This window comes from Tauraco erythrolophus, chromosome 10, assembly GCF_009769465.1.
Source record: "Tauraco erythrolophus isolate bTauEry1 chromosome 10, bTauEry1.pri, whole genome shotgun sequence".
NCBI classification, from domain to species: Eukaryota; Metazoa; Chordata; class Aves; order Musophagiformes; family Musophagidae; genus Tauraco; species Tauraco erythrolophus.
In genome coordinates, this window is record NC_141474.1 from 30,481,870 (window position 1) to 30,496,710 (window position 14,841).

Sequence of the window (14,841 nt, forward strand, 5' to 3'; positions counted from 1 at the left end):
TCCACGCTCCGTACTGACATTAGAGGATGCTCATGTATCTTCTTGTGGTGCCCTACACAGCGTTTTATGCACTGAAAGAGGTCCTCTGCATCAAGGGTGTGAAGATAGCTTGGAAAAAAAGCTTGCATTGCATCGTTAGTGTAGATATATTCATGATATATTATTTTTTTGCCACTTGTAGAACAGTCAGTCTCCGCTCTCAGGGTGAAGACCAAGCCTTGGAGGGACCAACTCTACCTTTAACAATTATTCTGTTTAGAGAGCACAGCGTCAAGAGCAAATCCCTTTGCCCTTGCTAGAGTTCCCTCACCAAAACCACCAAGAAACATGGCATTTTTTCCAAGGCTAAAATGTTGTTCTCACAGTGAGACATAAGATATCTCAGTAGGAACACCAGCTGTAGGCTTGTGCTTGTGATGGTCCTCTCCATTCTGCCACGTGCTTTCTGCAAGGGGACTTTGGCTTGGCTGTCATGCTCCAGGTCTTCAGCTCTATGGTGGTCACAGCTTTCCCTCACCGCTTCTCCTGGTTTTTTAGTTTGTAAAATTTCAGGACTGGAGCTCCTTTGTCAATATGAGAATGTGGGGGAGCATTTTTTTATAATTCATACACAGCTGAGTGGTACAAAAAGGTCAGCTCTGTTCAGGTCTAAGATTCACTGTAATAAAAATAATACAGAGAAAAAAGTGTTGATGAATGTTGAATATCAAATATGGACTCAATTCTAGAACATTTTGAGCATTTTTGTTTTGGAAAGAATACTCCACTTGGGCTAAAATGTGAAAGACTTGCAATATTTTTTTTCTATAGAAAGAGTTGCTGTCTAACTATGTGGAAATACTATCTATTATGCTACATAGTAAAGCACATTCTTTTCCTCTTTTGCAAAAAGTGGTCAGAAGCCAGTTTTCTTCTTATTTATCCAACTTTTGTCATCCCACAGGGAAAGGACTGGAGATTTAGTAATATCTTCAAAAAAGGATTGCCAATACAAATGCAATTGTTTCTTGCTTAGACACATTAAAGAGACAACATTCAATGCTGCCAAAAAGGAAAAACAAAGCTGAATGTAAAATAATTTTGAGGGGAATTTGTGGAACGTAGCAAAGAATAAGTTTGTGCCTGCTGAAATGATAGATGGTTAAAATCCAATGAGACATTTCTCTAGAAGTCAGATATTCAGTGTGATGTAACTCCCAGTGCCCTGGGGGAGCTGTTGTAGGTGGGGAAGGGACTCTTGGATGAAGTGTTTGTGGCACAGGCTCAACGGAAATCAGAGCTTTTCCAAATGGAGGGCTGTTTGCATGCTTAAGACATCATCTAGAGTTGCCCAGCTGGGCTGGTGGGATGCTCTAGGTACAGCCAAGAAAACATGGATTGAATACCAGGATGTTAACCCATAAACCAAAGAGGGACCCAGGACTTCTGTATGCAGGGCTTGGCAACTTCAGCTCTTTGATGATAGCAGCAGAGGGATAATTCACATCCTACTTCAGTTACAAATTTAACCACACCTCCACATTTCCAACCCTACTAAGGTCTGGTTGAATCATATTAATTTCAGTATAAACAGGATGTGGTTTATATTTATGCATGATTCTGGCTAGAGTTGCTGTCCTGAACTTGAGCCATGACAGACGAACATCTCCGCTTCAGCCTCGTTTTTGTTTTGCTGGTTATGCTTACAGCAAACAACCGTGTCTGAGAAGCCTGGGGTCTGTGGGATCGACTGTTTAATCAGCTGTAGCAAGAATGTAATTGTCTTTGTTGTTAACTGTTCAGCTATGAAAAGTGTGAGTGGTATATGTACATTTGGAAGCACTACATGAGTAGTTTTGTCCCTGCTTTGCTCCCTCCTACTGGTCAAATGCTCAAAATAACTCAAATATTTTGGAAGACAAGCATTTTGCTGTTTTCTCCAAAGTTTGTGTTTTCAGCTCAGATAATTGCATCTGTAATGGATGGATGCTTTCTTCTCTTGGCTCCGTTAACATCGTAAACCACCTGCTAGGGCTGAGTTTTTAGCACTGAAATGTTTGTTTCTAACAACTCTTTCTGTAATACAAATGTACCAGCATACCTACAAAATTTTTGCTTCAAAAATTTTGAAAAACGACTCTCCTTCCCACTAAAAACATATAGTCCTTTTTACTGTTTGTTTGGTTTTTTTTTAAATCTTCTCCCTAGACCATGAACATTGTACAGACTTGCAAAACAAAAGAAAAAAAATCCAACCAAATTTAATGTAACTGTTAAGGTACCAAAAACACAAATCTCCTGTAGACGTTGTTTCGGAGTACAGAGGACATGGGATAAGGAGGTGGTTCCTTCTCCCAGGGCAGCAGCTTTGCATCCTTGGGCTGTTTCTCTCTGCCCATACCACAGCCTGAGCCTTATGTGTTTTAGGGATGCCCAGCACACAGCCCACCACCCGCACTGCGCTTTTGGGGTGGGAAGGGGCACTGGTGTCCAGCCAGGGCCATGTTACTCTGGGTTTGGGTACTCCATAAACCACAGAGGAGCAAACTCTGGTCCTGGTTACTCTTGGGCTCTGCAGACAGAATTCTGAAACCCAGGTCATGTGGGTGATTGCTTCACTCTGTTGGTTGGCTAGATGTTGCAAGACCACTCAAGGTTTCAGATGTTTGCCTGCACGCTGGAGTGTGTCTCTGATCCTGGTGTTGAGTCATGTCTTCCCGGGAGCGAGTGGCTTCTGGCTCTTGACATTCGGAGCAGCGCCTGTGCAGCTGGGGGAGCCGGGCACGGGGGGCAGCGCCGGGGGCGACCCCCTCTCGGGCGTCCCGACATCGGGTGTTGCAATGCCTGCGTGAAGATTGCCAGGTTTTTGATGGAAAGTTAATGGTCGGCTAACCGCAAAATGCTGGGAGCTACCTGGAAGATTACATCACTCTGCCACCCACAAGCATTTCTTGTGAACTTTTCCCAACTTCACCCCAACCCTCTCAGCTGTCATCTCCGCTGGATTTGGACAGGCAGCAGCATTTGGATTTGGTTTTAATTCCCTATGAAAGGTATTTTTTTTAAGGTGTTGCTGAGTGCAGGGACAGGAGCAGTATCCCATGTCACCAAGCGTGGCAAAGACGTGCTGGAGCATCCTGCTCCCAGACTGAGCCCTAAATGTGTCGATGTTTGTATCAAGGAGCTGTTGGGTGGGAGAGGGTCTATTCCTTTTTGTCCCATCTGAATCCTTCTTGAAAGTAGTCAGAGGGGAGCAAACCACAGGCTCTTTTTAAATTGTCCCCAGTATCACTGTCTCCATGTCATTCATTTCAGCTGGCAAGCCAAGAAACGAAGAGTCCCTGTTTTCTCTCCCACTTCTCTCACCCCCAGCACTCCCCTTTCCAGCTCTCAGTTCCAATTTCAGGAAAAAAAAAAAAGTGGAAAAAACAGAACTGATAAACATCTTGCCATGTTGCATAACTCGGGCCCTCAGTGCATTTTCCATGCTCCTGAGCCAGACAGGTTATTCATTTTGACTTTATAGTTATGTCTCACTCTCTGACAGCTCTATCGTAAAAATCTCTATCTCCTATTTCCTAAACCTGCAACTATTTATGTTTGTCTAGCTTTCAAATTGCTCTCGGTCCCTCGCTGGGCTGGGGTGTCCCGAAGAGACCGGGAGGGGGAACAAGCGCTTGCTGTGAGCGGGGACCTGGATGGAGGTCTTGGGTGGTCTGCCGGGAAGCACGGCTGGAGCCGGCTGCGCCATGCCTTAGCCCTCCATATGTATTCAGGTAGCAAACGTCCTGCAAAACCCATAAATGTCTTTTCCTTTCATGTGCAATTTCAGGCTACAGGTAAAATTTCAGCTCCCAGATAACAAGCTTTGCCGAGGGTTGCCCAGGTTGCTCCTCGCCTGCCTGCACTGGTGTGCCCGACACAAACCCTCGACTGTTTCCAACAGCCCAGAACTGACAGGGAGAGCTCAGCTCTTTTGACTTTTTTCCTCCACTTTAGCGACCAGCAAACCTGAAATGATCCATTTGCCCAAATTTCCATGTGATAGAGGATGGCACAGAGGCTGCAAGGAAGAAACCATCTCTGTGTTGCTTTGAAGGCGCTGCTGTCGTGCCTCAGTTTGCCTCTCCCTGCCCACGAAACATAACTGAGCCTTCTGCAAAAAACTTGCTCAATTTAAAGTTTGCACAAATCATCTCGTTACTTCCAGCTTTCCTGAGCTCTTGCATGGTTTTGTTTGGTTTTTAGCCCTTTTCTCTTTTAGGTGGGTTTCTCAGCACAGAAAAAAATCAGAATTTTCTAATTCCAGGGCAGAGATAGCCTCAGGGCATCAGGTTTCCCACCTGGGATACGTTCAGCAGCCCCCAGAGCCCCAGGGAATGAAAGGACCATTTGATGTGAAGGAACGGAGAGATGCTGGCTTGATTGTCTGTGTAAAAGGGAGACCAAGAGGGTATTATGGTTCTGCAGCATCCTAAGAGGGGACTGTGCCAGGAGGACACCTAATGCCCAGGTGTGGCTTTACAATAAGAAAATTTAGGAGAAGAAGGACAGATTTCTGACAACCAGAACTGTGCGATTCTGAGCGCTTAAGGAGGCATAAAAATCCTTTGGTTTTACAGGGATGTTAGATGGATTTATGAAAAGTGCCATACGATGAGACTAAGGCTTGAGGATGCAGATCTCCAACCCTGAATGCCCACTATGCCTGGGGACCTGGCGTGTGCACCTCTGCTGGGTTGTTTGTGCTGCCAGGACTCCTTTGAGCCCTGACCCCCCCAGGGTGCCCGGCTTTATATAAGCACATGCTATAAGATAATCCTTGCTTTGCTTTCATGGAGTTATTTTTCCTGCTACTCTACTCAAACACTATAATTTAAACCAATCTCTGTTGGCTTGATATGTACTAAAGCTTTTTGTTCTGTTGCCTGTGACTTTATTTCATTTCTTTTTTTTTGTTTTTCTCCACCCCCTGCTAATTCCTCCCCTTGATTTTCCTCTCCCAAGGCCATAACTAGAGCAGTTTTTGTCATGATTATCACTCATCATAATGGAGTCAGCATAACTCATGATGTCATGATAAGAAATCAACTCTCTTAAGCTATTTTGTAGACAACTCGTCTCAGTAATTCCCTGCCCTCACTCCAACAACAACCTTATATCTTTTTGGCCTGCTTTTTTTTGCTAGTATAATTGTTTTTGTCATGATGGTAGCAGTGCTTTGTGTGCCAGAAATATATCCCCAGAGCAGCTGTGATGAAAAACACAGTAGCAAGTTTTGCAAGTCATTATTAGTCATTTGCCAAAAATGAATGGCAGCGCAGGCTGGAAGTATGTTACCCAGACGATGCCCAGGAAAGCAACATCCGTGGCGTGTGCCAGGGGCTTTCTTCTTCCCACACGGACACGATTGACTTTCACTAAGGGTGGTCGGAATGATTCATGTCCTGCCAGGGGAGAGCTGGGACCCATTTCTTGGAAGAAACAGGAGTGGAGGCAGAGCCTGATTCACAATGTCTAATTTCTCTTGGAAAAGTGCTCTTGAAAGTTCCCCACGCTGTCGATTCAGATTCGGTGGCCTGCCAGTGCCTAAACTGTACTTTTCTCCTTGCTCCTTTCCCTAAATGCAGTTATAACATATCTAGGGATTACAAATCCCTGCTCCTGACTTGCAGTGTCTTGTGCCTGTTCTTTTCAAACCCCAGGATGGAGATTTCTCCATCCCTCTGGACTTCTCCATGTGATGCTATGGCTGTGACTCCCTCTCAGCTCCATCCTTGCCACATCCTTTTCTCACTTGCCACCCTGCCTTCGCCCCCTGCTCTGCAGCAGCCCTTCGCTGAGCGCTGCAGGTGGGTGGCCAGCTGGTTGGAGTAACCCTCTGTTCTCCTCTTTCTGCTCCATTTTTTACTGCACTGCAACACTTTTTCCCTCTCCATGTTTGTGGCTGGAAGACATCTGAAGCTTTTTTCCTCATTAAAAAATCTGGCTAGATTAATTTTGACAGTTGTCATTTTACCTCTCCTCTCCCCAGCCTCTAACATGCTTCCTTTGTTGCTTTTGCCTCCTTTTTTTCCATGCTTGGTAAGACTCCTACTATTTTACCACCTTAAGATATCCACATAAGTTTGTGAGGACACCTTCCTCTTTTAACAGGGAGATATATTTGAAGGCATTTTTTGATGTTTTCTAATAGAAATTCCACCCCCCTTCATCACAGCAGACCCTGAGACCTTCAGTCCCCCTGACTTCTCCAGCTCTACTTCCTTTTTTGATATAGAAAGCCAGAGTTTTACTCTAAGTGAGTCAAGCTGTGCTCACTCAGTGTAAGGTTATTTACTATGACTTCAAAAGCACTCTTTCCGTGCTTAACCAACAGCAAGTCAGAAATAGAAACTAGTGAGCAAGCCCATCCAGGAATAACTGGGCTCCATCAAGATAGTAGAGTGATTTCTCCAATTTCCCCCCAGGAAATCTCCCTCAAGAGCACAATTCCCGGTAGCTTCCCTCTCTCCAACGCCATGCAGAGGCCATTGCCAAGGTTAAGTCTCAGTCAGATGCTCAGTGTCACAGTGTCACATCTCAGCATGATTCAGCCCCAGACAGATGTTGGCTGGTTCTTGATGGGCCTCGTTTCTTTGCATCAGCAACGCAGCAGTGGCTTGGGATTTATCAGAGACCACCGTGCCGTAGCTCCTGCAGCTCCGCAGAAATCCTGCCAGGGAGTCTGGACCAACTTGCCTGATAATTTTAAGGGCTTTTGCGGTCTTGATTGGGGAATGTGTCTCTTCAAGTGTAATAAGTCTTCCATCCTTGAAGGCCCTGTGTGAATTTCATGGACTTATTTGGCTCTTTAAATCCTCCTTTGGTGGGAGGATGTTCCTGTGAGCTCATGAATGGCTGTGCTCTGTCTGACCTTCCATAGGAGCTTGCCTTCTTGTTCAGACCTCTCTGAAATCTGCCTTTTATCCTCTGCCACTTTGATTTGTTGGCGTTTCTTCCCCCACTAGTATTTTTTCAAGCCTGGTGTTAAGTACAAGTGTAATTTACATATATTATGTTGTTTAGAGCAGACATTTCTCCTTTGGTTTAACTAGAAGTGCTGCACCAGGGGTGGTCATTCCTTCACTTCAAATCACCTTTTAACCTCCTATTGACCAGGGATCACTTCCACGTTCAGCTGAGTGCTACATGGGCAGCCTGAGCTGGGCTTCTCTTGGTGGCCAAGGGCCAGGATAACCTGCCCTTCTGCAAATTCTCCCTCCAAAGGAATCAAGCTCTCCATTTCCAACCTGGGACAAAAAAAACTCAACACCTAAAAAAACCCCAGAAAGACCATGATCTCATCAGGTGTGAGAGATTCTTCTGGGGACAGATGCTTGACACTCTCCTGTCAGCCTAATGAGTGAACAGCCTATTTCGATGAGCCCCAGCGAGACCTCAGATTTGGGTGCTCTCCAGTAGATGACAGGCTGCTCACCAGAGCCCTTTCAAACCAGCTCAGCTAGAAATAACTGTTTCACTTCAATCAGATGTGTCCTTACACCCGCCCCTTCTGTGTGGGATTTCTTCCTGTTAATGTCCTTTTTGCAGTGGGCAGGGAACTTAAAAAGGATGGGAAAAATTGTCTTCCTGTGATGCTGTCATTAAATGTATATTCTGGGAACTGCTTTTTTGGCAGACATATGGAGAAATTATATATTTCTCTTTGTTTTGTCTTGGAAATACATAAAAATATGAAAGCAATCACAAAGCTGTATTGTTATCAGTGAATGCTGTTTGGGGAAATCTTGCTTTACTGTTTCTTTTCTGTACATTTATTTAGGGCTTTTTTTGGCTGCTTTTCTCTTGCATAGGCAGTAAAGTTCAAATTATTGTAGGATTTGGAGATTTTGGCCCAGCTTCACTTACAAAAGAAGTCAGAACTTGATAAAATGCCCACTAATGGAGATGGAAAGGCTCCCACTGACTTTGAGAAACTGTTGCTCATGTGCTAGAGAACATCCAAGACATGTTTTATTTTATGATGTTTTCAGAGTTAAGCAAATGGTGACTCTTTGAATCAGAAGAGTAGATGGATACTGGCTCACATTTTTGTATGATTCCTATGCTGCTTCAGCATCACTATTTGACTTTGGATTGGGCGTTGGTGAGGACAAAGCAGTAGTATGGAAATGTGCTTTTTTCTCCCTGTTGTCATTATAGACGGCCCAATCATCTTAAATTTTATTTTTTAAAAAAAATTTGTCCCATCAACTTGAAATTTGGCGAAAATTTGTTTGGGAATGGGATCTCCTTTGCATATCGGAAAGAGATCTAACAAGATACAATGGCTATAAGCAACATCCAGACAAATCTGGGCTAGAGACACAATTCAAAATTTTAATGGTGAAAGTAGTTAACCATAAGATACCTTATAAAGATTTGGTCTGTGAATGAGACGTGTAGGATTCTCCATTACTAGAATCCAAGGTTGGGTTGTTTTCCTCTAAGTGCTCAACATGACTAAGAGACACTGAGGATGACCAAGGACTGGGTAGAGAAACTAATTTAGGACAAGGGTCATGCTTGGTTTGAGCAGAGGCTGACAACAGGACAAGGTTCATGCTTAGGTTAGGCAGGACATGACAAAAGACAGTCATTACAGTCTGCCTCATGCTTATAATCACAGATTTGCATTAAGTAGGTACTTATCCACAATAGGCACTTCAAATCTCATTTCTTGTGTAGATGAGTTCATCTACAGAGACATTTAACCCCCCAAAGACTTTTGCAGTTTTGGTCTGAAAAGACTGTTGCTGTTGTCATCAATGGAGCTGACCAGATTCATTGGCATCGCTGTAAGCCTGCAAGAAATGTTATGTACACATGGCCCAGGGAAATTCTTCTGCAGCCTCTGGGCAGCATCGTGGTATGGCAGGTGGACAGGAGTTATAGGAAGTGGAAATGAGGTGTTTGGTGCAGGTAAAAGCAGGCCTCGTGCTTGTCTGGTGGTGCTGCGATGACAGTCAAACTGTCAGGATGCAAGAGTTGTCCCAGGGGCTGTTTGGTGGCTCCACTCCCTGAAGGAGGGGTGCCCCAAGATGCTGATGAGGACATTTTGGGTTCTTAGGCTCTGGAAGCATCAAGCTACTTCAAAGGAAGAAAAACTGTGAAGTTAATACTGAAAAAAAAAAAAAAGAAAAGAAAAAAGAGAGGCCCATGTTTTGTGGTTAACAATCAACGAGTGTCACGTCTCTTTCCAAAACAGAGGCCTCTTGGTTTTTGCTTCTGTCTCATTCAATTATGTTCAAAGGGCCATACTTAAAAGCTTCAGGAAAAGGAGTCAGACCTTTGCAATAAAAGACACGAAGCTGCGTTTGCAAGTGTCAGCCTTTAGTTCCTGCAGTTCACATGCTGAAGAGTGATTGAAATGCGATGTCAGGGCTGGGCTGATGCTGGGGCTGACAGGTAACCTCTGAGACACCGTGCCCACCTGCGCGTGCCGTGATTTGGTAGCTGTGTACCAACCGTGTTCACTGCCAGACTCTTTCAGAGTGTCCTAATAAAAATGTTTCTGATGGCAGATTAATCATGTTCCCCATTTTCTTGTCTCAGATGGAAAATTTTTAAAGTAAGAGTGGAAAACACACTTTTGTTGATTGTTATGCTTTTATGGTGACTTGGCAGTAAGTCTGAGCTAAATAGCTAGTATGGTTGGACTCGATGACTTTAAATGTCTTTTCCAACCTAAGTGATTCTATGATTCTTATCTAGTGGCAGGTGTCCCTGCCCGTGGCAAGAGGCTGGAACTAGATGATCTTTAAGGTTCCTTCCAACCTAAACCGTTCTCTGATTCTATGATCCTAAAAGTGTGAACCCTTTTCTTGACCAAGACACAAATTCCCAAAGAGTCTATATCTGAGGTCCTTAAATCTCTGAGGTGGGCACTGGGGGTCTGTATGTCTTGTTCTGGATCAATGTGAATCTCCCTTCTTGAAGATCTAAGATCCCCATACAACCCATGCACATCAAGGTCTAGGATCCTCAATTCACCCACTTCCTGGGACTGTGATTGAAATCTTTGACCCAACTCTTTCAAGATGATTAATGTTGATGGACACTTATGTTCAACAAACCTTTTTTTTTTCATGCTGTGGCATGGGTTTCTTGTTGTTACTCTTGGGTTGGAGCTGTTGGAGCTGCTGTTGGAATCTTAGTGCAACAAGGCACAAGCTCCGTGCTGCGCAGACTGTCACAAGCATTTCTCTGCCTCTTGCATGGCAGATATATCTCTAGGTCTGCTCTCATTCTCTTATATTTTACCAGGATGGAAGGAAATCATACAATGACTCTGTTTCCACCTCTATTCCAGCTATATAAAAGGCTGGGAGACTCTCCCACTTTTCCTGGTTTGTTTCAAAGTTTATTTGAAGCTAAGGATGGGCAGATGGGATATAACTGGGATGGTACTGAGCCCAGACAGGAATACGTAACTGCAGAAGTTCTTGGATAGGGAAATAGGTAAGGAAACATGCTAGAGAATTAATCAAAAATAGATCTTTCTCTATTGTTTTTCTTCTCCAAGGAAAATTTGAACAGTTCATTTACAGTTTGGATATATGCTGTGAAATGTTTGACATATGGTTAACTTCATGCTGTTAATTATTTGAGGCTTTCTAGCAGTCTTACATAGGATTTGGTGCAGAGCCGTGTGGCTCAGCAGATCCCATGCAAGAGGGGTGGCATCTTTTCCTGCCTCTTCTTTGTTGTGATGGTTGCTCACAGGCTGTGTCATCTCATCAGCTGGGATGTCAGCATCTGCTTGGAAAATTCATTCCCATTCATAATTCAGCCATGTGCAGTAGGCACAGGATGTGCATATTTTGGAAGAGAGATTGGATCAGGGAGAAGGGTCAGCAGAAGGGGCAGGGCTGAGCAGATATACAGGTGGTTTAACTCACCGCCCGTGAGAACTGGCGTGCAGCAGCTATTTGCCTTTCCCATGAACAGGGCGTAGCAAGGAGATGCTCCTCTCCACTCAGTGCTCCAGCCTTCATCCAGGAGGTCCGGTGTTGAGTGCCACCACGATCCAGTGCTTCTGGAAAGCTTTTTGGGTTCTTTTACAAACCAGACTCAAGTTTTGAGCAAGGCAAAGACTTTTTTTGTGTGTACATAAGAGCTGGAGCTCAGGCTAAGCAGCCATGTAGACGCAGCCAGTGGGATCAGCGAAGCTTAAAACCTCAAGCTCTGCTCTGTTCCCTGTGAAGCCAGCGAATGCTAGATTCTCCTGCTTACTGGGGAGGCAGGAAAGACAGGAATTTCAAAACTTCATTCCTTCAATTTGCCTTTCCCTCAAAAATGCTGCTCTTCCTTCAGCTTCTTCTCTGGTCTCCAGTCTAAGCCAAGTTTTCATAACTCTTTCTCCCCCCACCCTCTGGTTTGAATTACTGCAGTGTCTATCACTTTTAGCTGACGTTGTGAATAAACTCTTATAAGGCATCTTGCTTTCTAAATCACTTAAGTGATAATCAAATTTAGCAGGATGATATAGAGCCCAGGAAGTTTGGAGGGTGTGTTTATTTTACTAGAATTTCTTGTAGGCAGAAGTGACCATCCTGCTGACTGTCCGTATGAAGAACTCCTCATGGGAAACTGAAATTTGCTTCGCTACCCGATTTCCACTTTTACTGTAATCCAGTGCTTTGGAGGGTGTAAAATCACAGCTTTTGTTGCTGGAGATGGACTAACGCTGAAAACTCTCCAGAGAGAAATGAGCTTTTATCCAAGTGGAAGCCAGACAGCCAATTATTTTTCCTTAATAAGAACAACAGCGGCTTGATGCTGCATTATACCTGAAACTAATAATGAGTTAAATAATAACAACAACAGCTGGTGGAAAGTAAAAGAATACCAGGAAATAGCTCCTCAGGCATCTTATAGTTAGCCCGTGGACTTCATTGCCACAGGAGATCATTGTGATGACTGCTATTGTCCAAACACCATGGCCCTTTCTCAAGAAAAACAGCGGCTTATCTGCATAAGAAATCTTCAAGGAAGGTTTCTGGAAGACCTTATTGTAGTGGTGAGGTGAGACAAGAATGACTCCATGCATTGCCGTGCAGGCAAGGTGACTGCTCACCAGGCTAGGAAACTCTGTCAAGGCTTCCTGGGAAGCCCAGTTAGCCTAAAATAGATAACCTGGGAATAGCTGTTCCTGGAATGATAATGCTTAAATCTACCATGTTTCCTTATTTCCCCTAAGCCCCCTCTCTTCCCTCAAATTAGCGGTCAACTGAATAGAAGGATATTTCTGTGTGTAACAGCTGTCAGGTTTCCATTGCAAAATCACTTGTCAACTCTACCTGCCTCCAATCTGATTCTGCAGAAAAATTATTTTCCAGCTTTATTTTGGATCTCAATTAAAGCCTGTGAAATAAATGCTGTAGTGCCATGGAAAACCAGTCTGTGAGTTCACAAGCAGTGTGAGGGTTGGCAGCCTGTCCCCAGCCTGAGATATCCATCTCTGCATTGACAGATTGTGCCTCGGACAGCTCTAATTAGATGTAAGATTGTGCGAGGATCTGAGCAAATTTATTCAGTTATTCTTATTCTGCATATCTTGACACCAGCAAGGTTTTCTCCAGACTCTGCACATTAATTTTGACATTAAATTTCCTTTATAGGTTTGTAAGTTTATGCTTCTGACAAACTTGGCCTGAACTTTATCCACTGATGCCCACAATATGCTTCATTTTAAGACCAATTGGACAAGCTGGGATTTTCTAGTTGTTTTAGTTCCAGAATACAGGCTGGAAATTACACAAGGAGCTAAAACATACATGAACCTCTTATCGTCATAATCAGATATATATCATAGTGTTATATAGGAAAGGCTGTCTTTACAACAACTGGGAAAAGGTGTGAGTCATCGTTTCTTACTCCATATACATAACTGGAACATCACACCACAGCTCGTAAGATGCGATTACAAGTGAAAGAGAAGATTTGAATGATCAGGGGTTATCGCTGAGATTTTGCAATAGAAATGACCTGTGATTCACTTCCAATTTCTGAGGGCTTTGCAGTTTTTTTGGAGCAAATGAAAAGCAACGAGGAATGCTTCCTGTAACATCCAGAGCCCTTCGCTGTACGAAGGCATCGACACACCGTTTTGGACACATAAAGGGCAAAGGGCTTGCCAAACAATTGTGTCCTGACACTTCACTATTGGCTGAAAATTGACATCTACACATTACTTCATATCGGCTCAGCTGTGTCTTGTACTCATTATATTGGCTCAGGAGCTGTTTTTTTGGGGCCAGGAGTGCATATGTAACTTGTGTGTGCCATTCAAGCTGTCTTGCTGGAGATCTGCCATCAGCCGGGAAGGTCATATGGATCTGATGGCTCAAAGGACAAATGAGTGTGAAAAAAATTCATAAAAGCTCTACAGAGAAGCACAGGAATCCTTCTAGATGATGGGGATCTGCTGCAAACCCTACCTTTTCAAGCATTTGGTGCAATTTCAAAAAGCTCAGCCCCAGTAAAAGCAACTGCTTTACTAAGTAAATAGAAGTATTTTGTATTTTTCCTGTCTCCTGAGAGCAAAACGCATTCAAGGCAGCATCGGATGCAGCAGAAAATGTAGCGCTTCTGTTCACTGGGTTTTTACCTTCTGACTGGACAAACTTTCATCCTAGTACTCTTGTGAAGTCTCATTTTCAATGAATGAACAGCCGAGCTGCAGCCAACGTGTGTCATGGGAACATGACCAGGAAGAGAAGCTTGGAAGAAAGAAGAACCCAGGACTACACAATATCTTGATCGTTAACTTGATTAGAGCGATTAATACTAACAACCCAGAACAAAACACAAAGTTTTGGGAGCTTTTGGGTGAAAGCAAACATTGCAGTTTCCCATGAACTCTTTTGCTCCCTGGCTGAGTTTTGCTCATACACCAAATGTTCACATCGCTTCCTCTTTTCAAGACCTGGGTAGTCACGTTGACTAAATATTGGGTTTATACTTGTGGTTAATTTTTCGTTCTTCCTGCCCAGGACAATCAAAGAGCAACGATGGAGGAAGAAGTCTAGCTGAAGTTATGTAGGCCCTTTGAATCAAGGACAGATGTTTGTCTAGAGGACACTGCAACCCAGACATGCACATCTGAACTACCTTTGGAAATATTAGAGTCAAGGTTTTCGCAGGAGGGCAGCTGGGTAGTTATAACAATGTTTTCTAGCTTTCAGATCCATGACTTTATGCATCCTTTCATTAAAAAAAAACTTTTCTTTGGTATTTTAGGAAGCTGAACTTCAGCTGCTGATTCCTAGGTGGAGTAACTACCTCCAGCCATCCTGAGCTGTGAAACACCTCTTTTACCAACATCGTCACAGCTCTTATCCAAAGTCCACTGAACTGTGCAGCTCTTCACTGACTCTTGCTGGCCCTGGGCTGGTGTATTTATACACAGAAAAAACTGTCTTGAAAGTTTTTTGAGGCTTGGGTTTTGCTGCCACTTTACATATTGAACATGACTGAGGTTTCCATAATTGTTCCAATGGTGAAAAGCAGAAGAAATTTAGGTCACCCCGAACAATCGCTCTTGTCTGATGATCTGGGTTTGATTATGGCCCTTTGTAGATGTCTGAAAATCAGTTCATATCCTTTGCTTCAGAGGCAAACCCTATAAAATGCATTTAGTGTCCCACTGAGTATTGCTCATATTTAATTCTGTGTTTATTTTTGGTCACAAACTCAGCAGGAAACTGCATAAACAAAGCTGCTATAAGCATACACACGCGCAGACAGAAAGGTTGCCAAGCGAAGGGTGCCAATCTGGGCAAGTCTAGTGTAAACACCGAGTCTAGACCAAATGAT